This window comes from Mya arenaria, chromosome 3 (genome assembly GCF_026914265.1).
Source record: "Mya arenaria isolate MELC-2E11 chromosome 3, ASM2691426v1".
NCBI lineage: Eukaryota > Metazoa > Mollusca > Bivalvia > Myida > Myidae > Mya > Mya arenaria.
The window spans coordinates 58,746,232-58,772,676 of record NC_069124.1 but is presented as its reverse complement, the minus strand read 5'-3'; the positions used below and the strand labels follow the sequence as shown (position 1 = coordinate 58,772,676).

The 26,445-nt window shown below is 32.8% G+C and overlaps 1 protein-coding gene and 2 long non-coding RNA genes across 4 annotated transcripts in view; 1 reads left to right on the top strand and 2 right to left on the bottom strand.

Annotated features, from left to right (window-relative positions):
- LOC128227933 (uncharacterized) overlaps positions 1-5,297 on the bottom strand; it is a 40,543-nt gene extending 35,246 nt beyond the window's left edge. For both annotated transcript variants that reach the window (XM_052938885.1, XM_052938886.1), the window contains exon 1: positions 5,166-5,297. The gene's annotated coding sequence lies outside the window, so the exon portion shown is untranslated. The remainder of the gene's footprint in view (positions 1-5,165) is intronic.
- Positions 5,298-8,683: 3,386 nt separating this feature from the next.
- On the top strand, positions 8,684-11,092 carry LOC128227935 (uncharacterized). The gene is made up of 3 exons (XR_008259875.1): positions 8,684-8,794; positions 9,428-9,493; positions 10,145-11,092. It is a non-coding gene; the product is annotated as an uncharacterized LOC128227935 (long non-coding RNA).
- A 3,085-nt stretch (positions 11,093-14,177) lies between these two features.
- LOC128227934 (uncharacterized) lies at positions 14,178-16,486 on the bottom strand. The gene is made up of 3 exons (XR_008259874.1): positions 16,370-16,486; positions 15,671-15,736; positions 14,178-15,019 (listed from the first exon to the last, which is right to left on the bottom strand). It is a non-coding gene; the product is annotated as an uncharacterized LOC128227934 (long non-coding RNA).
- Between the last annotated feature and the right edge of the window lie 9,959 nt (positions 16,487-26,445).

Here is a 26,445-nt window from a genome sequence, read left to right as displayed (position 1 = left end):
GACACTTTTCCTTTACGTTGCCATGGCATCTAGAGTTCTGCATGGAATTCATTTCTCTAAACAATTTTGAAAAAGCACCAACCAAGGATCATTCCTATGAAGTTTCATTAAAATTGTCCAAGTGGTTTAGGAGAAGATGATGATTATAAACAATTGTTGACGCCAATGATGGCGACGAAGACAGATGCCGGACATAGACCGATTTGTGCTCAGGTGAGCTAAAAATGGCATTGTAAGAATTTAGTTTTGGAGCAAAATCTGGCAAAAATAACTTCTTAATTTTTCCATACCTTTTTATTCCTTGTCAATGTAAAATTAGCAACAAAGGCTTAGTAAAAACAAGATTTATAACAAAAATGTACCACTGGTAAATATTCTTTCAGACCAACAAAATATCGGAAGTTGTCGGTCCGAATGGCCAATATTTTTTTTAACACATTTGTGATGTCTGTGGCATGCAACAAAAATATCAATTATACAACTACCGTAAATGACTGGTTACAAGACGATAGGGGATATAAGACTTAGGCATAAAATCCGTGAAAACTTGAGAAAAAACTTTTAATTTATGTTTTGGGTTTTAGGACGCATAGAAAAATATTAATCTTGTCTGCTACCATCGGCCACCATGTTTATTGACAGTGATGAAATTTTTGTTTTTCGTGAAAATGGCGATGGTTATTTTAAACCGTGCAATACTTATACATAGAAAAATATTCTTTCCGACGGTGTGTCGTAAACAATAACCAGTCGAGAATGAAAAGCTTTGCAAAGCAAAAACCTTATATTGTACGTGTTTGTTCTCAAAATGTCAACACCTACAGGAAAGTAAAAAGACTGTGACAAAATTGGAAAAAAAGACTATTATTGCAACAGTTTGTACTATTGGTATGTTAAACTGCTTAAGGGAATTGGAGGTTTTTGCACCTTCATACCACTGACAAATTGCTTCTTTATATGCATGTTTAATTATTGTTTTATACAAAAAAAATATTGAATAATTTTATTCTTACAATAATGTATATTTAAAATAATAAAAGTTTTACGATACACCGTATCCCGATCTTCAACTGCCGTTTTAACACGTAACTTGATCCGGGTGATGCGAGTGATATCCCTTTCTACATAAATCTAAACAAACTAGTTTATTTTCACAATTTATTTCTCTGAAGAGCCAATTTCGGCCTGAAATCGACCTCAGAAAAAATGTCAAGAGCTTGTTACTGGTTGATAGACGCAGGCATTTTTTTACATCAAAATATATGAGAAAAAAGTGTGTCTAATAACCAGTTATTTAAAGCTGCACTCTCACAGATTTTTACAACTTTTTATTTTTTTTGTCTAGGAAAGAGAACTTTTTTGCGTAAATATCTGCAAAACAATGATATAAGATTGCTGACAAATGAATCAGATCTTAGATTTCCATATTTCTGTTCGAAAGTTAATGTTTTATAGCTTAAACTGTTGCTAACGGTTTAAGGAAAATGCATAAAACATCAATTTTTGAACTTAAATATAAAAAACTGCGATCTAAGTTTTAATCAGCAGTCTTATTTAACTGGTTTTCATGGAATTTCGCAAAAATTGGCTCGTTCCAAGACAAAAAAAAAAAGTTGTCAAAACGTTCAATCTGTGAGAGTGCAGCTTTAAGGTAGCTTAATAAAATTTTAGTGGTTTTCTAATCATGGAATCTTTAAGGAACATAAAAATTTGGATACTGTGAAATCATTTATGTTCGTTGGACATCAATGTTCGTGGTTTTCATGGGTTTGGTGATCCACGAATTCAAGATCCTATGAAATATAGACCCTTTATTCACTTTTTCAAGTGTCAGTACTTGATTTTTTCTTTAACGAAATATTTAATCCATTATTGATTGCCTACCCAGTGTTTTTAGTTTGCAAAATTCTTAATTAGTATTTATTGGCTTTGCCTACAATGAATCTATATCTTTGACATACATGTGATAATATCTTGGGTCGATTCCAGTACACTTGTCTTAATGTCAACGCACACTAGGGGGGTCTGGGGGCATGCCCCCCCCCCCCCGGATTATTTTTTAAATGGGGAACGTCTGTGGTGCATTCTAGAGCATATCTGGGGCTATTTTAGTCATTTTTAACATCGGGAAAATGTACCCATTTTGACGGCCAAAACGTAGCTTTTACTTGACATGGTTTGTTTTTTTTCTTTTGGTGCTACTGACGCAAGTCGTAGAATCTGCCGGACGTTTGGACATTGTCCACACTACATTAAACACCACTTTTTAATACACACACAAAGCCAATGATAATCCAAGATATGAATAATATACACAACGATAGTTCGAAAAAAAGTTCAAAACACAAAAATTCCTTATGGACGCGTAAGTTGTTTAAAGTTGTTTAAAGTATAACGACGTATCGACTTTGAAATTTGAATGGAATATGGGATGTTTTCCGTGTTTTAATTTTTTTTTTTACTCATTTTGTCACTTTCTTTGAACTTACCTTCATGCTCGTTTGTCGGTAAAATGTGTGAAAAATATCAATTCATCAATTAAAAGCTATCATTCATAAGACCAAACAAATCCATATGAAAAATTTGCATACAAGAATCCTCCCCGACTCGTTAAGCACAACAATAGGCCAATAGATCAATTATCGGTGATTGACAATGACCTCGACGACTCACGTACCAATTAACGGATTAGTGTCAACATGTCCTGTGTTTTACGACCAGTGTCCCGGACAGGCAAAATAGCTGACTTACATTGGTAAAATTAGGCAACCTTAAAAAATTTCTTGTTTGGAGTAACCCTACCCAGATTTTTTAAGGTGGGTAGGTAGGTAGGTTTTTTTTTTTTTTCTCCAACGACAACTGGATCTTGTGTACAGTACATTCACTACATAACACTAGTTATTCAAGGCATTGTAATAAACTTTTGAACAACAAACATCTTAACTTCTGATCCTTTATTTTTTTAATTTCAAAGAATTTCAATCTACTTAAGACTGACACAGAGATGAACTCAACAAAACAAACTTATGACACTCAAGATAAGCAAACGAAAATGTGAAACAAATTGGTTTACATACAATCATACAATGGCTTTGTGTACTTGTAGTTCACTTGATTTTACATTGTAAAATGTTTCATTATGTTTTACCAAATAAAATCAATTCTATCGGAATTTTGTGTTAGCTATTTCACAATCATGAAGGTATATTTGCAATAAATAATATTTGCAATGAATAATATTTAAAAACTAGTATGTTAAACTTATGTCTGTTGATGAAATGAGCCTGCCCCAAGGGGTTGTATGCAGTATATATGGCTTAAGTAATTTATTGTCACACAAAAACGTAATTTCGTTCGGTACACGTTCGACAAACTTGCAGTCAGCCATGTTTTCGAAACGCTCATTGCGATCAGCGATAAAAACCGAAGCTCTACGAGTGTGTCTACAAATCGAAAAGAACCGAAACAGAAGAAAAGAGCAGAAACAGAAAATAGTAGCGGAAAGGCGTTGAAAAAAAAATCGCGGATCAAAATGCCAAAAAAAAATTTGAGTCGGCAACGATTTTTATGGGTCGGTCGCGTTACTCCAAACAAGAATTTTTTTTATTTTAGGCCTTAAGATAATCGCTTCCGAGATTTTTTTCGTTTTTTTTTTATGACTTTCCGGGACAAACATGCACCCTCCATGACTCCGTGACAGAGATATGATTTCCCGGATAATTCCGGACGTCCGGGACATTATCACATGTATGTCGTTGATCAGGATGCATATTCTTTCATGACCTTAATTTCCAAATAAATTGATAATTTACATGGGTATATGCACTAATTTGGCATGTTGTACCACTATAACGAGTGTCATTAACAGTTTGACCTAGAAGATGGAAATCATGTGCCCAGTGTGTGGAGATTATGCGACAACTTACTATACGACGATCGCAGTTTCAGATTTTATTTTTCAAATATGAAATACCACGAATTCAAATACCAACAAAATGTAAATTTTCGAAAAAAACACTAAATTTCATGCCAACAAATATAAATGATTTCACAGTAATTCATTTTTGTATTATTAATCCAATTTATTTTGGCTGTTTTAAACACAGACCATGAATGCAGTCAAAATAAATATATGTTGTTTTTTTAAATCAGGATTATATATGCTCTTGTTATGGACCTGAGAGTAAACCAATGATCTAGTCCAAATAATTGTACGTTGACGGATTTTTTAGATTTTTGATATGGCAAATCCTTCACGTACAAATTGTTTAGTATCAAAAGTGGGTAGTTGTTCCGATCAGGATTCCGGGTTAAAGCATATAGCGTCTATAAAATATCATAAAAACAAGAAATATTACCAGATAATGTTATTTTATATTAGTCCGTACACAATTTTTTTTTATCCAACTTATAATTATGAGTTTGACGGCTTTCCTTCATTTCATTCTATCAAAACATAACGATATATACATGAAGGGCACCTGCAAGGCTTCAGGGCACAGTTTTAAATCGCTAGAAACATTTCGGCCATGGCCGAGTTGTTACGATTGTATAACAAGGTCTATCTCGAAGCTTTGTCGGAGGAGGCCGAGTTATTACGATTGTATCGAGTTGTTCCCCTCCGCATAATTGTTATCTGTGTCAGTCTACTTTCGTTTTATTAGAAAGGTAAACAACTTGTTTTAATGCATTAAATGCTTGTTTAGTGCAAAATAACATTTCACTTACATGGTAAAATATGAATTTAGCTCTTCATGATCAATTTCAACCATAAAATACTTCACTTAAAACATTTTCAATATTTTTAAAACACCCCTGTTTTTTGCACATTCCCGTTTAGACATTAGGGATTGGAAGAATCCGGTATAACACGTCTATTATTTTAGACTAACCAATGATCATAATCCGTCGAGAAAATGGTGTGCCAATGACGGTACAAATAAATAAATATCATACCTAGAACAATTAATTTTTTAGCCTTTAGGATTAGTCATTCTAAAATGCCGTCCAGGCTCTTTTTTTAATGATGGTTAGCCTGGACCCATCATTAAAAAAAAAGCCTGAACGCAGAATGACTACCTTTAGGATTTATTATTATTATTTCATTTGTAGTATTCATGTTGGATGAGCCAAAATTGCACGATGCAGCAAATATAATAACTTACATAAATTGGACATTTGTGCTTCAAGTGTCATGTCCAAAACGATTCTTATTTTGACCTGGAATAAGTATTATTGTTATTGTCCCAGTTTTGGTGACAGTAAGAAACAACGATGTAAAACTTCCGGGTTAAAACTCCCGTCTACTATCCGTACCGATTTAGAGGACAAAATTTTAAAATGTTCCCATCCAAAATGTTTATTGTGGCAGAGACCTATAAACTATACCAGTACTAGGTCCGTAACAGTGTCGAGAAAAAAATGTGTAAAACATGGGGTCGTGCTAAACTGCTGACCGATTAGCTGACCATATAGGAATAGAAGAGATTTGCTGACGAATTGCTGACCATATGAACAAAGAAGTATTTTTTCTGTTTGTTTTTAGTGTTTAAAATGTTTTACTGTTGTATGAAATGATTAATTGAATTGACGACTGTTCTTTTTTGCTATTCCAAGAGCGTTTCGTTGCAGATAGATGTCTTTTTATCATTAAAAGATAGAAAAAAAACTGTCTACATCCATGCCACACCACGTGGAGGCGCTCTTACCATGGCCCATTTTTGTTTGAGTAAATGAGCTAGTGAGTAGTGATTGATTGATAGATTGATTGTGTGAGTGAAAGAGTTATTGATAGTGAGTGATTGATTGAATGGGTGTGCTAGTGAATAAGTGAACGAAGCATATGTTACAGTGTGCTTGATGAATGAATAATGAAAGATTCAGTTAAACAAGGATTTATTTTTTGACCTATTGATTGATTGATTGATTGACTGACTGACTGCTTGATGTTTTTTGAAATCATTTAGTGGTAGATCACTGCCTGGTATGCTCTCCGCTGTGCTCGTCGGCATTATATCAATGGCAGAAATCGCAGTATCAATGTTATATATATATATATAAATGATAAATATATCATAGTCCATTTTCCTTATATTTACATTGGTCAGCTAAGAATTTGAGTTTTCCTATACGTTACATTGGTCAGCACTATGCAGTGAACCGTGAAGTTGACTGACCATATAGAAACAGTACAACTTTGCAATATCGGGTTTCCTTATACGTTACATTGGTCAGCTAAGAAATTGGTCTGTAACTTTTCAATACCGGGTTTTCCTATTCGTTACATATTGGTCAGCTAAGATTTAAGAACTCCTCTCTATCATTGAGTAATAGTTAGCGGCATATAAAATAAGTAAACAAGACAACTAAGTTTCAATGCTATAATAACAAAATCAATTTGATAATAATTGGTCTGTTACAAATCCTTAACTCGTATTACTTTTTCATTTATTAACAATATCAGGCCATCAATCGGGTTAAAGGTAAAAATATTTGTCAATGACATAATGCCTACATAACAAATTTATTAAGTATTTAGTCAACAACTTAACAATGTATCATAGTCCATTTTCCTTATATGTTACATTGGTCAGCTAAGAATTTATTCAGTAACTTTTCAATATCGGGTTTCCATATATGTTACATTGGTCAGCTAAGAGATTGGTCAGTAACTTTTCAATACCAAGTTATCCTATACGTTACAGTGGTCAGCACTATGCAGTGAACCGTGAAGTTGACTGACCATATAGTCATTTTGGTCAGCTAAGAAATTGGTCAGTATCTTATGAATGATGCATTACTTTGTCATCAATATGCACTGAACCATGAAATAGAGTGACAATACAACAATTGACCCCGAGGCTCTTGGTGCAAATTGTGACAACTCGATAGTCGCACAGTGTTAGCGTTCATATCTTTAACGATTTTAAGGGGCTTCAAGGACCATACAAGTTAATGAATAAATATAAATTAAAAGCGTACACTAGATTCACCAATAATGCTTTATTTGTTTATATTATGTGAACATTTCATTATGCTGTATGCTCAACGAATTACAATTATTTCATAAAAATTTTAAGAATTTAAAGGACATGTAATTACACATAATATGAGTAAATATAATATAATGCCTACATAACAAAACTATTAAGTATTTAGTCAAAAACTTAACAATGTATCATAGTCCATTTTCCTTATATGTTACATTGGTCAGCTAAGAATTTGTTCAGTAACTTTTCAATATCGGTTTTCCATATATGTTACATTGGTCAGCTAAGAAATTGGTCAGTAACTTTTCAATACCAAGTTATCCTGTACGTTACATTGGTCAGCACTATGCAGTGAACCGTGAAGTTGACTGACCATATAGTAATTTTGGTCAGCTAAGAATTTGTTCAGTAACTTTTCATTATCGGGTTTACTTATACGTTACATTGGTCAGCTAAGATATTGGTCAGTTACTTTTCAATATCAAGTTTTCCTATACGTTACATTGGTCAGCACTATGCAGTGAACCGTGAAGTTGACTGACCCTATAGAAACAGTACAACTTTCCAATATCGGGTTTCCTTATACGTTATATTGGTCAGCTAAGAAATTAGTCAGTAACTTTTCAATGTCGAGTTTTCCTGTACGCATATTGAGTAAATATAATATAATCTTCTTTCTCACTTATCGACTCCTTTGGCACCAACGGATAAAATTCCAAACTTTTATCCAGGAAATCACGCGTTTTAAATCCAGAGTATGAAAACACGGGACACTTGGTTAAATTGCCTAAGTATTTCGCCTGCGAATGTCCAACAATCAAAGCCATAATGAAACTATTTGAAAACACAAAGTCCAGCTAAAAAAATATTTCACTATATGAGCACGCAAAACTGCACTAGACAAAATCCTTTTAATTTTACAAATGGAATCACACAAATTACAGAAAAAATAATGAAAAATACGGCAATATTTCGGAGTTAATTTTGCAACGACTATGAAAGTGATATTCTCGACCAAGAAAATGAAATATATACTTATCAAACTTTAATCATTAGCAACAGTTTGCCTATGATTGCCTTATTATTCACAAAATAACTTAGAACATACAACAGATTAAAGAGAAATAAGTTCTTAATTAAAATTATCAATACCGATTTGGCAAACACCATTCTTTTGATCGTTCTTTGATGTAGTGCAGATAGTTTTTCACAGGTAGTGAAGCTAACATTTAAAGCTACATTAACAATTAAAAATATTGCTTTCAAATAATTGTACTGTACATCGTTATTAAAACCGTGATATTGTTCACATGTTTTCAACAACCCAGAAAAAAATAACTCATTGAAATGCAATTTCCCCCAAAAAAACCCCGACAACTATCCGTCTATTCTTACACTTTTAAGGAGTATATAAAATAAATTTAACATAACATGTCTTGAAAGATCTTAAACATCAAAACTTTTTTTCAATTGTTTTCCTTCTTTGTCTATATGGTCAGCAATTGGTCAGCAACTCTCTTCTATTTCTATATGGTCAGCTAATCGGTCAGCAGTTTAGTATTGACCGAATTTGCCTAAAACATGAACATTAACAATCGTAACAACTCGGCCATCTCCGGCAAGCTTCGAGATAGACCTCGTAAATCAATCGGAACTCCTCGGCTAGTATCAAGATATGGCCTCGGATATAATACGGGTCGTAAGAAAATAGTCCATCATGGCCGACCAAGAAGATGTTCAAACAACCAAGAGATATGTTAGTCCAAAGACAGAATGAGGAGCGAACTTTTACCACTTATTTGTGTGTAAGTGTTATTTTTATACTTATTGTATTTTGATAGAATATAAAAATAGTTTTAAAAGAGACCTAATGAGAAACTAATAGGAAATGTCATTAATTCTTAGTGGGTGGGGTAGTCTTCTTTCATTTGACAGATTCTAATTTAGTAAATAACAATTTTAAAGCTCCAGTGATCAGTGGCAAAAATTAAGAAAACATATACTCTATTTGTTGTTTTTTAATAACAAATAAGTCTGAATCTGACTTTACTTAGATCGATAATAGGTTAGACTTTCTTTCTCAGTGTAATTATCTCATACATTTCATATCATTAACTTTAATTTTTTATAATTAAAATTTACATTCTTTTAACCAAGGATGTATGGTTTATATGTCCGTGAGTGTTGGTAGCGAACAACTTAATGTAATGGCACAATTGAATACCTCGGCCCTGTTCACTAATATAGTTCTCTAAATGAATTAGATCTTCATTCTATTGGTTTAACAAAATGAGTTTGAACGCATAAACCAGCACACATTTCTTTCAAGACTAAATTCTTTGATAACCACCAGTGGCAGAAACATTGAAAAATGCTGACATTTTTACTTTGCCAATGAAATGCAGACATTTAAATTTTAATCTTATTGTCATTTTCAGAGAATAGTATCAGGGGTGCAGCTGACTCTGATTCCCAGCTTGTTCTAATGAAAAAAGGCAGATGAGGTAATGAGTGTGCTATTTTCGAAATTCGGACAATAATTTAACAGTCAATTATCCTATTGGTTTTAAGCCCAAAAGTACCTGCATGTTTGTACAATTAACCAACAAGTTTTAAAATATCAACATTGTAGATTAATTTAAACATGAAAACAATTTCATTTCATATTTTTTAATTAACCAGTAGTCCAGAGCTAAAAGCTGCTCTCTCACAGATTGACAGTTCTTCTTGGTCATTCTTCAAAAGCCCAAAGGAGTAATTAAATTAAATTTACACATATTATTAATTATATGGCTTAATGCAATAGCAACAAAATATTTTCCAAACAATTGAAATCTGTTCTATGATGTATGACCTTATATGACTAGCTGGAGGAATTTTTACCAAATTTTCAAACTTGTATATGAAAGACTGTGATCTGATATTATGTCAGCAGTCTAATATCACTGGTTTCCATACATTTGCACAATAATTGCCAATTGGCTCATTTAAAGATAAAAAAGGCGTCAGAACAGTAAAACCATGAGGATGCAGCTTTAAATCGGTGTTGCACTTAATGTTTTGTGAATACTTTTCTGTTGTTGTACAGGCTTTTAAAATAATTGATCTGAAAATATAATTCCTATTATTGTTGTATTTTCTCTTTTATATTTCAGGCACTGGAATCCGAATGTAATCAAAAATGCCATTGTATGAGGATTGACCTGCAATGCATGGAAATCATCTAACACAACTGCAACTCCTACCTTGGAAAAATGAGTGCAAGATGGAAACAAAGCGTTCAGTGGAACATCTTGTCATCTCAAATATTTGATGACTTACATACTAATGTGAAGTTGAAGATAAAAGTCTTCTGTTGGTCCGTGATTATTAAATAAATCCGAACATATATTTTAAAAGGGTAATATGGTAAAGGATTTATCTACGCTTAAAGTGGTTTTCCTATATTATGGAGGGAAAATAACTACAAAAACAGAAATAGATGGCATCGGCAGACCAAATAAAGGAGAACTATTTTGTTCAGTTCAATTTTTAAGACTTCAGAAAATCCGTTAATAGGGCACATCCTTGCAAATGCCATATTGTAAACTGGGCTCTTTAAAATGTGAAAAGGTGAAAAAGGTCTATAGGATAAGCCTCAAATTCAAGGTTGTGAGTTCAAGACCTCCAAGATACTTTCTCTTGACCTCAGGAAAAGGATGTCCATACTTGTTTCTACTTAGGCAACAGACTTAAGAGTGATTTTGTAAGCTTCCAGCTTGCATAGCAATCTGATAAGGCATAAAATAAGATACTAGCTGACTTGCAAACAGTTTTTCCATTTGTGTTGATTTATTTTTCATTCTGTTGGAATGTTTATTAGAAGTGATGCGCATTGCTTACTGCAACCAATATTTATTTTCTTTATTAAGTTAAATTTAACGAACACATAACATGACTTGTGATTTTACAGATGCATGTTTATTTCGTTGATTGTATGAGTTTATTTTCTCAAATGATGTAATAAAAGTTATTCTGAATGACTGTCCTTTTTTGTTTGAAGAAAATGTGTTGAGGTTTTGGCATAGCATAGTGTCATCATCATCATCATCATCATTGTTGTGTACAAATAAAACAATGTAATAAAAACCAAACTGTCAAGCCAAGCACTAAAAGCGGCACCAGGATATTGCTAAAGAGACCAGTAATACATTTAGACAAATAAAATGCAAAGAAAGATCTATAATTCTGACACATGGTAATGCTTTAGTCCTCTCATTGTGTGTTTATGGTTAAAGTGGAGACATACAGTATTTTTTGTAATGAAGACTTAAATTTGTATGGCAACTTAAAGCCATATATGGGGATTAAATGCCAGAAATATTGTGAAGTCTCCCAATAGACTCAATGCACTTAAAAGGGCATGACACAGAAATGAAAGTAAAAATGGGAGCAAAACCTAATTTATCATTAATTTTACATTGGATTGCATACAGATGGCTCTGTTATTACTTGACTAATATTAAAATAAAATTAAGAGACGTGTTGATTCAAACTGTAACTATTCTTCTTTGCATTTTATGAAGTTGGACATAAAAGAGTCATTTGGTGAAGAGTGATCTAAAGGCAAATTATTCAAAATAGATTAAGTATTATTGAAAAAATTCTGGTATACATTGCTGAAAAGCTTAGTAACCTGGCTAAATATTTGTTTAAGGCTTTTATTTACAAAAAAATAAATAAGTTGAGTATCTTATCAGTAACTCTTTTGGTGTTGTTGTTTTTAATAAAAAATGACAATTTACTCAAAGATATTGATACTAATAATTATAGATTAAGACAAACATAATGTGGAAGGAAACTTCTAATGAGTGGGTTTTATCCACAGCTTAGGAGGTAAAGTGAAGCATGATCTGCCTTGAACAAATACAATTTTAAGACAAGTTCTGTCAACTTAGTGCACCAGTCAATTGTAACCCCCCCCCCCAGGTCCGGGTAATACTGGGGTTAACCCGGGGAAATGGGCTGTGTTTTTACCTATCAGGTGGCCCTGCAGTGCTGGGTGAATGCGGTGGTTTTATCTTCGCTTAAAATATAGAGGGGAATGGACCTTACCTAGAGTCCCAGGGGTGTGGGGGCATTTGGCAGGGATTTTGCCATAGGATCGTCCGCGCAGGGTGGGGATTTTAGCCGGGGTTGGCTGTACTGAAAGTCAAAGTCCCCACTATTCCCCAGACCTGGGGGGGGGGGCGTGGTTACAATTGTCTGGTGCATATCCACATGAACGTTGTACTGGTACTCTAACAATTGAGCTTACTGCGTGGATAGTCACCGCCCCACCCCAACCCCACAGAACTGTTTACACAAAAAAAAAACTGCAGCCCAAACCCAACAATGCTGAAGTAATGGCATGAATAGATTTCAGCTGGTAAAGCTGACTGGGTGCCAAGCTCACACCCATCCTACCACAACCCACAAAACTCTGCACAAGGCAATCAATGATTTTACTGAATAGTGTTTTAATGGCAAGGAATGGTGTGAAAAATAACACGGCAAAGTATGACTTAAAACTTACATTTCATAGGGTATTCCTATAACTGTTGAGAAAATGTTGACATTTAGTCCATGCATGCATTTAATCCGATGTAATGATTCATGCATGCCATGAACCGTATGATCATTTCAATGACTGTCAAGTACATTTTCTGTGTGCTCACGATTTTTCTAGAGGAAAAAGAGTGCTTCAACCATAAGGAAACATCTAAATATTCATAAAACGAACATTCTTTGAGGTTACAATAAATATTTTCTCTTAAACAAGCACATTTAATTTAACACAATCCATTTCCTTGTTGTTACAATGGGCCTTCTTTACGCGGATTGAAAACGGTGTTAATCGCCGGCAGCCGCATCGCACTTTCGTATATCCGTACAACGTTCATGTGGATATGCACCAGACAATTGTAACCACGCCCCCCCCCCCCCCAGGTCTGGGGAATAGTGGGGACTTTGACTTTCAGTACAGCCAACCCCGGCTAAAATCCCCACCCTGCGCGGACGATCCTATGGCAAAATCCCTGCCAAATGCCCCCACACCCCTGGGACTCTAGGTAAGGTCCATTCCCCTCTATATTTTAAGCGAAGATAAAACCACCGCATTCACCCAGCACTGCAGGGCCACCTGATAGGTAAAAACACAGCCCATTTCCCCGGGTTAACCCCAGTATTACCCGGACCTGGGGGGGGGGGGGTTACAATTGACTGGTGCACTAAGTTGACAGAACTTGTCTTAAAATTGTATTTGTTCAAGGCAGATCATGCTTCACTTTACCTCCTAAGCTGTGGATAAAACCCACTCATTAGAAGTTTCCTTCCACATTATGTTTGTCTTAATCTATAATTATTAGTATCAATATCTTTGAGTAAATTGTCATTTTTTATTAAAAACAACAACACCAAAAGAGTTACTGATAAGATACTCAACTTATTTATTTTTTTGTAAATAAAAGCCTTAAACAAATATTTAGCCAGGTTACTAAGCTTTTCAGCAATGTATACCAGAATTTTTTCAATAATACTTAATCTATTTTGAATAATTTGCCTTTAGATCACTCTTCACCAAATGACTCTTTTATGTCCAACTTCATAAAATGCAAAGAAGAATAGTTACAGTTTGAATCAACACGTCTCTTAATTTTATTTTTAATATTAGTCAAGTAATAACAGAGCCATCTGTATGCAATCCAATGTAAAATTAATGATAAATTAGGTTTTGCTCCCATTTTTACTTTCATTTCTGTGTCATGCCCTTTTAAGTGCATTGAGTCTATTGGGAGACTTCACAATATTTCTGGCATTTAATCCCCATATATGGCTTTAAGTTGCCATACAAATTTAAGTCTTCATTACAAAAAATACTGTATGTCTCCACTTTAACCATAAACACACAATGAGAGGACTAAAGCATTACCATGTGTCAGAATTATAGATCTTTCTTTGCATTTTATTTGTCTAAATGTATTACTGGTCTCTTTAGCAATATCCTGGTGCCGCTTTTAGTGCTTGGCTTGACAGTTTGGTTTTTATTACATTGTTTTATTTGTACACAACAATGATGATGATGATGATGATGACACTATGCTATGCCAAAACCTCAACACATTTTCTTCAAACAAAAAAGGACAGTCATTCAGAATAACTTTATTACATCATTTGAGAAAATAAACTCATACAATCAACGAAATAAACATGCATCTGTAAAATCACAAGTCATGTTATGTGTTCGTTAAATTTAACTTAATAAAGAAAATAAATATTGGTTGCAGTAAGCAATGCGCATCACTTCTAATAAACATTCCAACAGAATGAAAAATAAATCAACACAAATGGAAAAACTGTTTGCAAGTCAGCTAGTATCTTATTTTATGCCTTATCAGATTGCTATGCAAGCTGGAAGCTTACAAAATCACTCTTAAGTCTGTTGCCTAAGTAGAAACAAGTATGGACATCCTTTTCCTGAGGTCAAGAGAAAGTATCTTGGAGGTCTTGAACTCACAACCTTGAATTTGAGGCTTATCCTATAGACCTTTTTCACCTTTTCACATTTTAAAGAGCCCAGTTTACAATATGGCATTTGCAAGGATGTGCCCTATTAACGGATTTTCTGAAGTCTTAAAAATTGAACTGAACAAAATAGTTCTCCTTTATTTGGTCTGCCGATGCCATCTATTTCTGTTTTTGTAGTTATTTTCCCTCCATAATATAGGAAAACCACTTTAAGCGTAGATAAATCCTTTACCATATTACCCTTTTAAAATATATGTTCGGATTTATTTAATAATCACGGACCAACAGAAGACTTTTATCTTCAACTTCACATTAGTATGTAAGTCATCAAATATTTGAGATGACAAGATGTTCCACTGAACGCTTTGTTTCCATCTTGCACTCATTTTTCCAAGGTAGGAGTTGCAGTTGTGTTAGATGATTTCCATGCATTGCAGGTCAATCCTCATACAATGGCATTTTTGATTACATTCGGATTCCAGTGCCTGAAATATAAAAGAGAAAATACAACAATAATAGGAATTATATTTTCAGATCAATTATTTTAAAAGCCTGTACAACAACAGAAAAGTATTCACAAAACATTAAGTGCAACACCGATTTAAAGCTGCATCCTCATGGTTTTACTGTTCTGACGCCTTTTTTATCTTTAAATGAGCCAATTGGCAATTATTGTGCAAATGTATGGAAACCAGTGATATTAGACTGCTGACATAATATCAGATCACAGTCTTTCATATACAAGTTTGAAAATTTGGTAAAAATTCCTCCAGCTAGTCATATAAGGTCATACATCATAGAACAGATTTCAATTGTTTGGAAAATATTTTGTTGCTATTGCATTAAGCCATATAATTAATAATATGTGTAAATTTAATTTAATTACTCCTTTGGGCTTTTGAAGAATGACCAAGAAGAACTGTCAATCTGTGAGAGAGCAGCTTTTAGCTCTGGACTACTGGTTAATTAAAAAATATGAAATGAAATTGTTTTCATGTTTAAATTAATCTACAATGTTGATATTTTAAAACTTGTTGGTTAATTGTACAAACATGCAGGTACTTTTGGGCTTAAAACCAATAGGATAATTGACTGTTAAATTATTGTCCGAATTTCGAAAATAGCACACTCATTACCTCATCTGCCTTTTTTCATTAGAACAAGCTGGGAATCAGAGTCAGCTGCACCCCTGATACTATTCTCTGAAAATGACAATAAGATTAAAATTTAAATGTCTGCATTTCATTGGCAAAGTAAAAATGTCAGCATTTTTCAATGTTTCTGCCACTGGTGGTTATCAAAGAATTTAGTCTTGAAAGAAATGTGTGCTGGTTTATGCGTTCAAACTCATTTTGTTAAACCAATAGAATGAAGATCTAATTTATTTAGAGAACTATATTAGTGAACAGGGCCGAGGTATTCAATTGTGCCATTACATTAAGTTGTTCGCTACCAACACTCACGGACATATAAACCATACATCCTTGGTTAAAAGAATGTAAATTTTAATTATAAAAAATTAAAGTTAATGATATGAAATGTATGAGATAATTACACTGAGAAAGAAAGTCTAACCTATTATCGATCTAAGTAAAGTCAGATTCAGACTTATTTGTTATTAAAAAACAACAAATAGAGTATATGTTTTCTTAATTTTTGCCACTGATCACTGGAGCTTTAAAATTGTTATTTACTAAATTAGAATCTGTCAAATGAAAGAAGACTACCCCACCCACTAAGAATTAATGACATTTCCTATTAGTTTCTCATTAGGTCTCTTTTAAAACTATTTTTATATTCTATCAAAATACAATAAGTATAAAAATAACACTTACACACAAATAAGTGGTAAAAGTTCGCTCCTCATTCTGTCTTTGGACTAACATATCTCTTGGTTGTTTGAACATCTTCTTGGTCGGCCATGATGGACTATTTTCTTACGACCCGTATTATATCCGAGGCCATATCTTGATACTAGCCGAGGAGTTCCGATTGGAACATTAAATGAATCTCTGAAATGAAAGAGAAATACAAGGAATAGCTAAACCAATTTTACTTTACGGCACAGAAATTTGGGTAACGGAATTATGATGTCATAAACTTGAAGAGTTCAGCTGAATTTCCTAAAGCATATTCTAAAATTAAAACGTTCAACTCCAAATTATATAGTTTACGGCGAAACTGGAACAAAACCAGTGACGCTAAATATAGAAGAGAATAGAGATCCCAAAGTAATTGATTAATTACATGGTATTACTACTACTACTACTGCTACTGCTGCTGCTGCTGCTGCTGCTGATGATGATGATGGTAACGACGACGATAATAATAATAATAATAATAATAATTAATAATAATAATAATAATAATAATATGAATGTGATTATGAATAATAATAATAATAATAATAATAATAATAATAATAATAATAATAATGATAATAATAATAATAATATGAATGTGATTAATAATGATGATAAAAATAATAATAATAATAATAATAATAATAATAATAATAATAATAATAATGATGATAAATTATCATCACTGATATATAAATGCATTTACGGAACAGTTCAAACTTTACCTTCTGACATAATAAGAATTCGATAAACAATACAAAGTGTGGATTTATAAGAATTTGGGAATATGAACAAGATGTAAATCCTAAACTGCTTAAACTTGCGGTAAAGCGCAAGCTTAAAGTGTGGATTTATAAAGAATTTGGAATATAACAAGATGTAAATCCTAAACTGCTTAAACTTGCGGTAAAGCGCAAGCTTAAAGATAATTCTTAACCACTGTGGTACTCGCTTATTAAAAAATGCAACAGTCAATCTTATAAAATCTTCAAAACATCATTTGGCTATGAGAAGTATCTTAATTCATTCAACACCAAACTCATTATTATGTCCACTTATCAAGTCAAGAAAAGAAATAACAAACTACCAACAGAAAATGAACGATAAGTTAGTTCCTTATTCCTTATTCCTTTTTCGAATAAGGAATAGGGAACTGGTTCCTTATTCCTTATTCAAAATAAATAATTGTAGATATGCATAAAATCACTTCTTTGTTATGTGTTTCATATTTTCATTACAATTCGACAACTTTGTGAATAAAATAATGCACGATAATAGAAAAAAATCGAATAAAACTCGAATAAGGAATAAAAACTTTTAAGTAATACATTTTTTTTCAAATAACTATGCAGAAGTGGTCTACATAAAAAGTGTACAGAAATGCATTGTCTATTCAAGAGGGTTTTAGTGCTTCAAGTGCTTTAAAAACGTTCCAAAATCCGAATAGGTCCGATAGGTAACAGAATTTACGAAAAATACTCAATTTCAAAGTGCTTAATTTGCTAGTTTTTTTGAAGAAATATCAAAAATTGATCCTTTTAAACAATTTGAATAAATGCATTGACTTATTTAAAGGGATGGAGAGTTTCAATTGCTTTACAACGCACACTAAATCGAATAAGGAATAAGGAACTAGTTCCCTGTTCCTTATTCAACACGAATAAAGAACAGAAACGGTGAATTTTCAACTTTTTGATTAAGACATTATTTTTTGATCAAATAACTATGCAGAAGTGGTCTACAGAAAAAAAAGTTTAAAGAAATGCATTGTCTATTCAAGAGAGTATCAGTACTTAAAGTGCTTTAAAAACGTACCAAACTCCGAATAAGGAACAGAAATCTTGAAAACGTATTTCTTTTTTTAACTTACTCGTTTTATCACTTTTCGACAAAATAACTATGCAGAAGTTGTCTATATAAAAAGTTTAAAGAAATGCATTGTCTATTCAAGAGAGTTTTAGTGCTTAAAGTGCTTTAAAAACGCTCCAAAATTCGAATAAGGAACAGAATTTACGAAAAAAATACTGAATATCAAAGTGTTTCATATGCTATTTTTTGACGAAATATCAATTGCACATATATCTTATCAAATAATTTGAATAAATGTGTTTTCTTATTGAGCAGGATGGAGTGTTCCAAGTACTTTAAACCGCACACTAAGTCGAATAAGGAATAAGGAACTAGTTGCAATAAAGCTATAATCCATGTAAATTTTGCCAGATTGTCGTATGCCAGTTTAAAGATTACTTCTTTTTAACATTAGAAGCAATGAGAACATTAAGTTCTATGCTTATATATGCATATTATCTGTCTTACAGGCGACACAAATATATAGAAATGGGCATATTATAAATATTTAGCATAAGAATCGCTGTTTCGATAATTACCGATATCGTCATGTAAATTAGGGTCAATTCTGCAATTGTGGCAGGCATATATGTTTCGATTTATCCACAATGTTTTTTTTTTGCTTTCATATAATGCATTGTTTTCGAAGAAATACAAACGCTTGAACCATTTATCATTGGAACTTGCACCCTGACAAACGCATTATTATAAATGAAAATAGATCATTATTTGTTTGGAGTTGGTAACTATTGTTAAAGGTAAATATGTGAACTAAATAATATATCTTTCGTATTTACTTTTAAATATCTTTATATCTCAGCGTTATCAATAGTAAGGACAAAAGTTCCATGGCAGTTGCATGATTATTATATGTTTTTAAAAAAGAAATGCTTATAACATTGGCTGTAAATGTACTAAACAAAAAACGTTCTCTATACAACTTTACGGTTAGTATTTTTTTCGCTTAGCTTGTTCCCTAGTTTCCATTTTATTCTTTATAATCGGACGTAACATGGTATCTATATATATTTTATATCAGGATGGGCTGACGGCTTTTGTAGTGACAAATCGTTTGGAAACTACCCTCATATGGACTGTAACAAGTTCTACCAATGTGGTCCAGATGGCGAGGTTATTACCCAGTGTCCCGGTAATCTACACTACGACGTAGTAAAAAACAATGCAATTGGCCTTAAGATGCCGGTGTTCATTCAGATCCAGCATAACTAACCGGCCAACGTCAACAAAAGCTATTTTTCAACATCATTCAGAAACATCAGTCCACCTCACACATCATCCAGACGTTTGGTAACCTGAATAGCTCGGATTTCGTCCACAAGAGAGACGCCGACAAAATCGACATCAACAAGAACAAGAGAAACATCTTCATCTGAAAGGCCAACGCCAAATCTTTCTTCTTCAAGAATCGAATTACCACCAAGCCTCCGTTCCTCGACCCCAGTATTGCCAACACGATCGATTGCAATGCGAACCTCTTCTGCTTCTTCACCATCTTCCTCGAGAAATATCCAGCCCTCATCACCCCAGTCAGGACCAATGCCTTCAAGCTCAACTGGCTGCTTTGAACCAGGTTCAACTGGCTGCTTTGAACCAGGTTAGAAACATTATATTTACATGCTTACCGGTATTCATCCTGTCATTGCTTCGACAATCAGCCTTACTCGATTACAAACACGACAATGAGAAATTTAACCGAGTGATGAGCGTACACAGCAAAAATAATCACGCATACAATTCAATTTGATAATTTGCAAGAAATATTGAAAAGTAGCTGTGATTGCCTACTTGTGAGACTCGATATCTAACAAAAAAGAAAAGGTCACCTTTTCCTCGACAGGAATTCATTTTCGCCGAAGACGAATAATTAAGCTGATAATCTGGTCTAATGCTATACCTTAAACCAATTCATTTTACTATGCTAAAGATTTGGTTTTTTTATAAATACATGCATGTACTTGTTTTATCAAGTTTGTACTTTTTAAATCAAATATGTTTTGAAGTCAAACAGATCACAACTTTCATGCACATACTTAATATTGTTCATAGGGACAGTGGAATTCTTGGTATGCGTATCTACGGGTGGCGCCCTCAAAGAATGTGAACTTCATAGCATTGAAACGCTGATGGACGAAGTACTGGCTATGTTGTACGAGTATGATGATGGGGAACCATAGTGTTCTCATCGCAGCTTTATCAAGTAAAAGGACTGTATGAGGACTTATAATATTGGATAATGAATTTTAACATGTACATAATTAAATAAAACTCTACTTTTTTGTCACAACAATTGCTATTTCTGACTGATTTTACTGACAAGAAAGGCCAAAAGAAATAACAACAGCATGCGTAAGTATTTGGTGAACTATGAACATAAAGTATGCTGTGAGAATTTTTGACATTTAGGAAACAAGTTTAGTCTAAATATATGATCACTTTGGCTTTTCAGTCTTTGAATCGTATCATATTTATTATTTTGCAAGTATAAATATATTTGGGACAAGATTGAGGTTGTGTACTCATAAAGTCGTTTAAACCCCTACTGTTTTTATGGACCGTTTTAAAGGGGGTAATCCCATTATTTATTGATACAGATATTTTGGTGCGTGTATGGTATTTGTGTAATGTTTGTACGCTTGTATATCTCGGTCGCTGTCTGTTACATCCTTAAAGTTTGCCCCTTAACTGGGTTTGTATTTGAGTTGTTGGTTTCTGGGCTTCCCCTTGTATTATTTCTGTATTCGTTTTGTGTTTTGTGTTTTGTGACCACATACATTTAATTAATATAATATAATTGTCTTGGAACGAGCAAATTTTTCCGTTGATATCTGCAAACCAGTGATAAAAAAAAGATGACAAAAGATCAGATCGCAGATTTTCATATTTCCGCTCCAAAATGTATGTGCTATGCATTTTTCTTAAAACGTTAGTAACGGTTTAAGCCATGAAACATTAAATTTGGAGTTGGTACAAGTAGCTCCCTTGCCTGGAGCTCGGCATTTAAAGGGTAGTGCTTGAAAAAGTGGTGTACTTAATACTGGTTCGTAGTGCGAGTAGTTGGGGTTAGAAATGATTTTATTGTGTATGATAGATTTACTAATGATATTAATAATGATGATATTGCAGACATACCCCTAGCTCGGGCCTCTCTAGACAAACATTGTAATTCATTTGGTTTACAGTTTCTTGATCTTTGCAAATCCACGGGATTTCGTATTTTCTGGATCATTTACCTTTGCATCAAGAAATGGGTCATCTTTTATTGATTACGTGTTGTGGAAGCAATTCAATTTTGATGATATTATCGGATTTAATATTTGTCCATTCAATGAATGGAGTGATCGTTGTCCACTAGCGTTTTCGATAAAAACAAATTATTCTTTCTGCGACAAAAGTAAAACGCAGTGCAATTTTGTTAAGATCAATATAGAGCAGGATTAATATCTAAACTAACTGTGTTTAACACATGAACGGCAAATGTAAATATACAAAATAGATCTGATATCAATAATATAATTAATTACTTTACACAAACCATTCACGGCTGATCCCTTGTTTAAAAATGATTATATATTTAAAGAGAAAAATTGTTTTGTCGACAATTCACATTGAATTAGCAAACAATGGCTTGATAATGATTGTATAACGGCAAAACGTAATTACTCGGACGCTGCGAACATGTATACTCACTGTAAATCGAACACAAATAGAATACAAATGTGCACCTTGAAAAGTGTTTATAAAAAGCTCGTTAAGCGTAAGCGAAAGTTGTTTAAAAGCCTAAGGCCTTTTGGAAATATTTAAAAAAAGCTACACAGAACAGCAGTGCTTATATTTCGTTGCAAAATTTTACCAAATAGTTTTCAGAATTGAGTGATGATATATTACAAACTGAAAATGGTGAAGCCGAAGGTTCTGTTTGAAATATTGATTTTACAAATACAAGTGAGAGTTTCGAAACGTTATTAGACGGAGATATAACAGTTGCTGAAATAAATGCTGCTGTTAAAACATTAAAACGTAACAAGTCCTGTTAGATGCCTTGTTAAATGAATATTTCATAGAATCTATAGATCTTTTGGGTTTACATTTGTGCAATGTGTTTAATGCTATTTTAAACAGTGGTTATTTCCCCGAAAGCTAGACTAAAGGAAACGTTATACCCTTACACAAAAAGGGAGCTAAAAACGATGTAAATAATTATAGAGGCATTACCCTAGTTAGTTGTATGTCAAAACTGTTTACGACGATACTAAACAAAATAATAATATCTTTCTGTAATGAAGCGAGTGTTGTATCAGATGCCCAATATGGTTTTAGAAAAGGTAGATGTGTCTGAGGTTTGGGGATTTAGAAAATCAAAAGAAATCGAGCGCATTCATTTAAAGTTTTGTAAAGAATCTTAAATGTACGCATCAATACTTCCAATTGTGCTATATACGGGGAACTAGACCGTTATCCCCTGTATGTATTACGATATATTATAATTTTTGGTTATTGGTTCAAAGTTATTAAAACAGATAATATTAAAATCAATGAAATATATACTATGTCCGTTAAAGACTGCCAAAAGGGTAAACATTATTGGGTTACTGATGCTAAAGATATTTTAAGCAAACATGGTTTTACATTTGTGTTCGATAATCCACAGTTATATAATGTTAATACAATCGTACGTCAGTCTATTCAGAGAAATATTAATTGATTCATTTAAGCAAACATGGGGTAATGACAAAGCTAGAAGTAGTGTTCTAAACCTGTATACTAATATTAAAAGTACATTAGACTTTGAACAATACTTGAACATTTTACCGCATGACTTACGATTTTATATTTCTAGATTAGGAGTGTCTGCTCATTCATTAAGAATCCACACCGGTAGATATGCAAATAACAACATTCCTAGGAATGAACGTTATTGTACTTTTTGTGATTCAAATGATCTAGAAGATGAATTTCATTTCATATGAATATGTGTTTGTGATAATGACATCAGAACGAAATACATTAAAAATATTTGAATGTCGGACCAAGCATGTACAAATTCATAGAAGTGCTTAAGTCAGATAACAAAATACTGTATTTGAATTAGCCAAATATTTAAAGAAGCCCTTAAACATAACACTTCAATCACATGTAATGATTAGTTTATATCAGGTCATCCTCATGTTTTATCATTTGCCTATTATTTTTGTTCACGTATGGACAAATATTCATATCTACATACAGACATTGCCTCAGCCCTGTATCGAATCTGTATTATGTGGCATGTTGAATTCACGTTATACAAATGTATTTATATTTTATGACTTATATAATGTATCGTGTTGGTATACGTCGAATAAAATTATGTTCTGTTCTGTTCAACCCAGGTAAATTGAATCCCGTATAATCTAAATCTCAAACGAAGTATAAAAACGCAACTTAGTTTCAGACGACTAAACCACGTACTTTGCACACTTTACATAAAAACCTACGCACAACTGTACTATCTAGAAATGTTTACTTTCCGGGCTCCGGCCTAAATGATTCCAGGAACTTTACAAAAGTAGATACATTTCAAAATAAAATTGAATTTATGCCCAAATTTTAATTTTGATTACGTAAAGTACATTTCCGTCATCTTTAATACCATGTCGACGACATTTTATAAAAGGTATATGGTTAATACATAATCTAGAATTCATGAGAGGGTGAATAATCTAGAATTCATGAGAGGGTAAATAAACATGTCTCTAAGTGAACAATAATACTTCAAACTTATGATCAGTTTTGTAAATCCTATAAGTGAAATATTTTGGAGGAGTGCTAACAATAAAGTATCACTGTCTGTTTGTTTTGCTATTCTAGTGATTTATTTTTTGTTCAACCAGATTAAACAAAAAATACTTTGCACTGTCAGAGTGCTGGTTCTGCCATATAAAGCTGACTCAACATTTATCAAAATATATTTAACATCGCCTAGCTACGAGTGTTTTCTTATTTGTTCGAATGGACTCATTTTAAAGAACTTTGTATCATTTCAAAGTTAAGTTATAATTATCGTGAGTCTATTTATTCCAGACTCCTATAATATGTTTCATAATAGCAATACTAATTTTGAATCTACCGTCGTAACCATAGAGCATAGCATGTGGTGCACATTTCTTTACTTTTAACATATGCTTCATAAAATGAGTGTGTATATTTTATTTAAGCTTAGGTCACCAAAGCCCTGCCCTTCACTGCCATATAAAATAAATGGTTATGGTATTGTAAAATTGTTTCAGTTGACAATCAAATGGTAAGTACAGATAACATTGTTTTACATTGAGGCAAATTAGATAAGAGTCTATATAGTGAACTGTATAGTCTAAATCAAACTGGATGTTATCGCTCTCTTGTTGACATTTGTTTATAGTTATGTTAATTTATCAATGCTGTTGTGCATACTATGTCGATTGTTTTGATGATCATAAGCTGCATGTGCTTGTATCTAAATACGTGATCTGTTTTGTTCTATTATATATTGCTTTTATTTGCTAACGACATGGCCATTGTTGGAAAAACGTGTCGAATTTCATATACGTGATGATATAATTTCAAAATATTATTTCACTTGAGGTTTATCAGTTTATACTCTTAAAACTAAAAGTTACGGTCTTTCGTGAAATGAGAGGAACCATTGCCCTCTGAAAATAGCCAACTTATTGGTATTGTGAATTACTTTATTGACTATGGGGCTATTTTAAACTACACTGGTATTTTGCTTTAAGCCAAAAACATCTATTTGGCAAACCATTCAAACGCTGATTATTTATTCTGTAAATATAAGGATTATAATCTGAACGATGTAACAACGTCAGCCTGTTTATGCCTGTAAAGTGTAAAATACTCTTCCAAATCCTGAACGTGAGGTGAGGATCATCTGGATGACGAACGAAACGGAGAACACTGACAATTTGAATATACTGTACTATTCCCGTTTAGAATATATACTGGTATGTTGATTATATCATTGGATGAGGAACGTCTGGACTTGGATTTAATGATTGTCACTTTTCAACAGATCAGGTGTAATATTACTGTCACACAGACAAGTAAAACAAGAATCACAAATATTCAAAACACACCACTTACTATGTTTAGTGGACTGAGACTCGGGTCTAAAAAATGACAGAAACAGCGTTATGTTAAGCTCAAAATTCTTGGGTAACGAACAAAATGTAAACAGACAAACAAATAACAAATTTATGAAATGGCTAGAACGACGGAAGACAAATGAGATTTCTATGAATTAAGTATTGGCTTTATTAGTTATAGTTCTGACAATGGAGTCAACATATTCTTAGGAATTACCATTATGTTATAGAATAAAATTATGGTAGAGTGGGGATTTTACCTACTTTGCATATTCAAATCAACATCTCATTTGCGTATAACACCAATACCTACGTTTGAGCTAATGTATATAGCACCTTTGTTTACATGTTCATACATGTATATAACTCCAATGCTTAAATGTACGTGGATGTATAAAACGGCAACGCCTGCATGCACATATATATGTAATTGTTAGAGCTTGTTATGCCAATATATTGACAATATGTGCATGTATATACTCAATAAACAGCTTTTTTTCTCACATAGCTTATTGAGGTGCAAGTCTATATAAAGAACATAGAAGATTGACATGACACTTCAGAATTTCAGTTACTAGGTAAGAAAGTGACTAAAACCCAAGAGGTTTGAGATATTGCGTATAAATGCTAACCTATCCCACAACAATCCCACAACTATCCATCTGTTTTAGGAAAGCATTGTTCTATCATGTTTTCGGTATCATTATCAGGTTAAAAGATTATCACTGGGCTCATATATATATATATATATATATATATATATATATATATAATTATATATATATATATATATATATATATATATATATATATATAATATATATATATATATCTACTACAGATATTAAGGTGACCATATATATATTAATCTAGGCATTACGGGGACCGCTGGATTAAGGCGACAAAAATTGGTCTCCTTAATATTTTCAGTCCAGATTTGATGTATCAAATGTCAATAAAAATGTCCATTGACAGTAAGTTGATAAGCTTGAATGTTTATTTACGAGATAATTTCATTGTTTTAAATCTTATTATCTTTTAATATTAAAAAAAATATTCTTA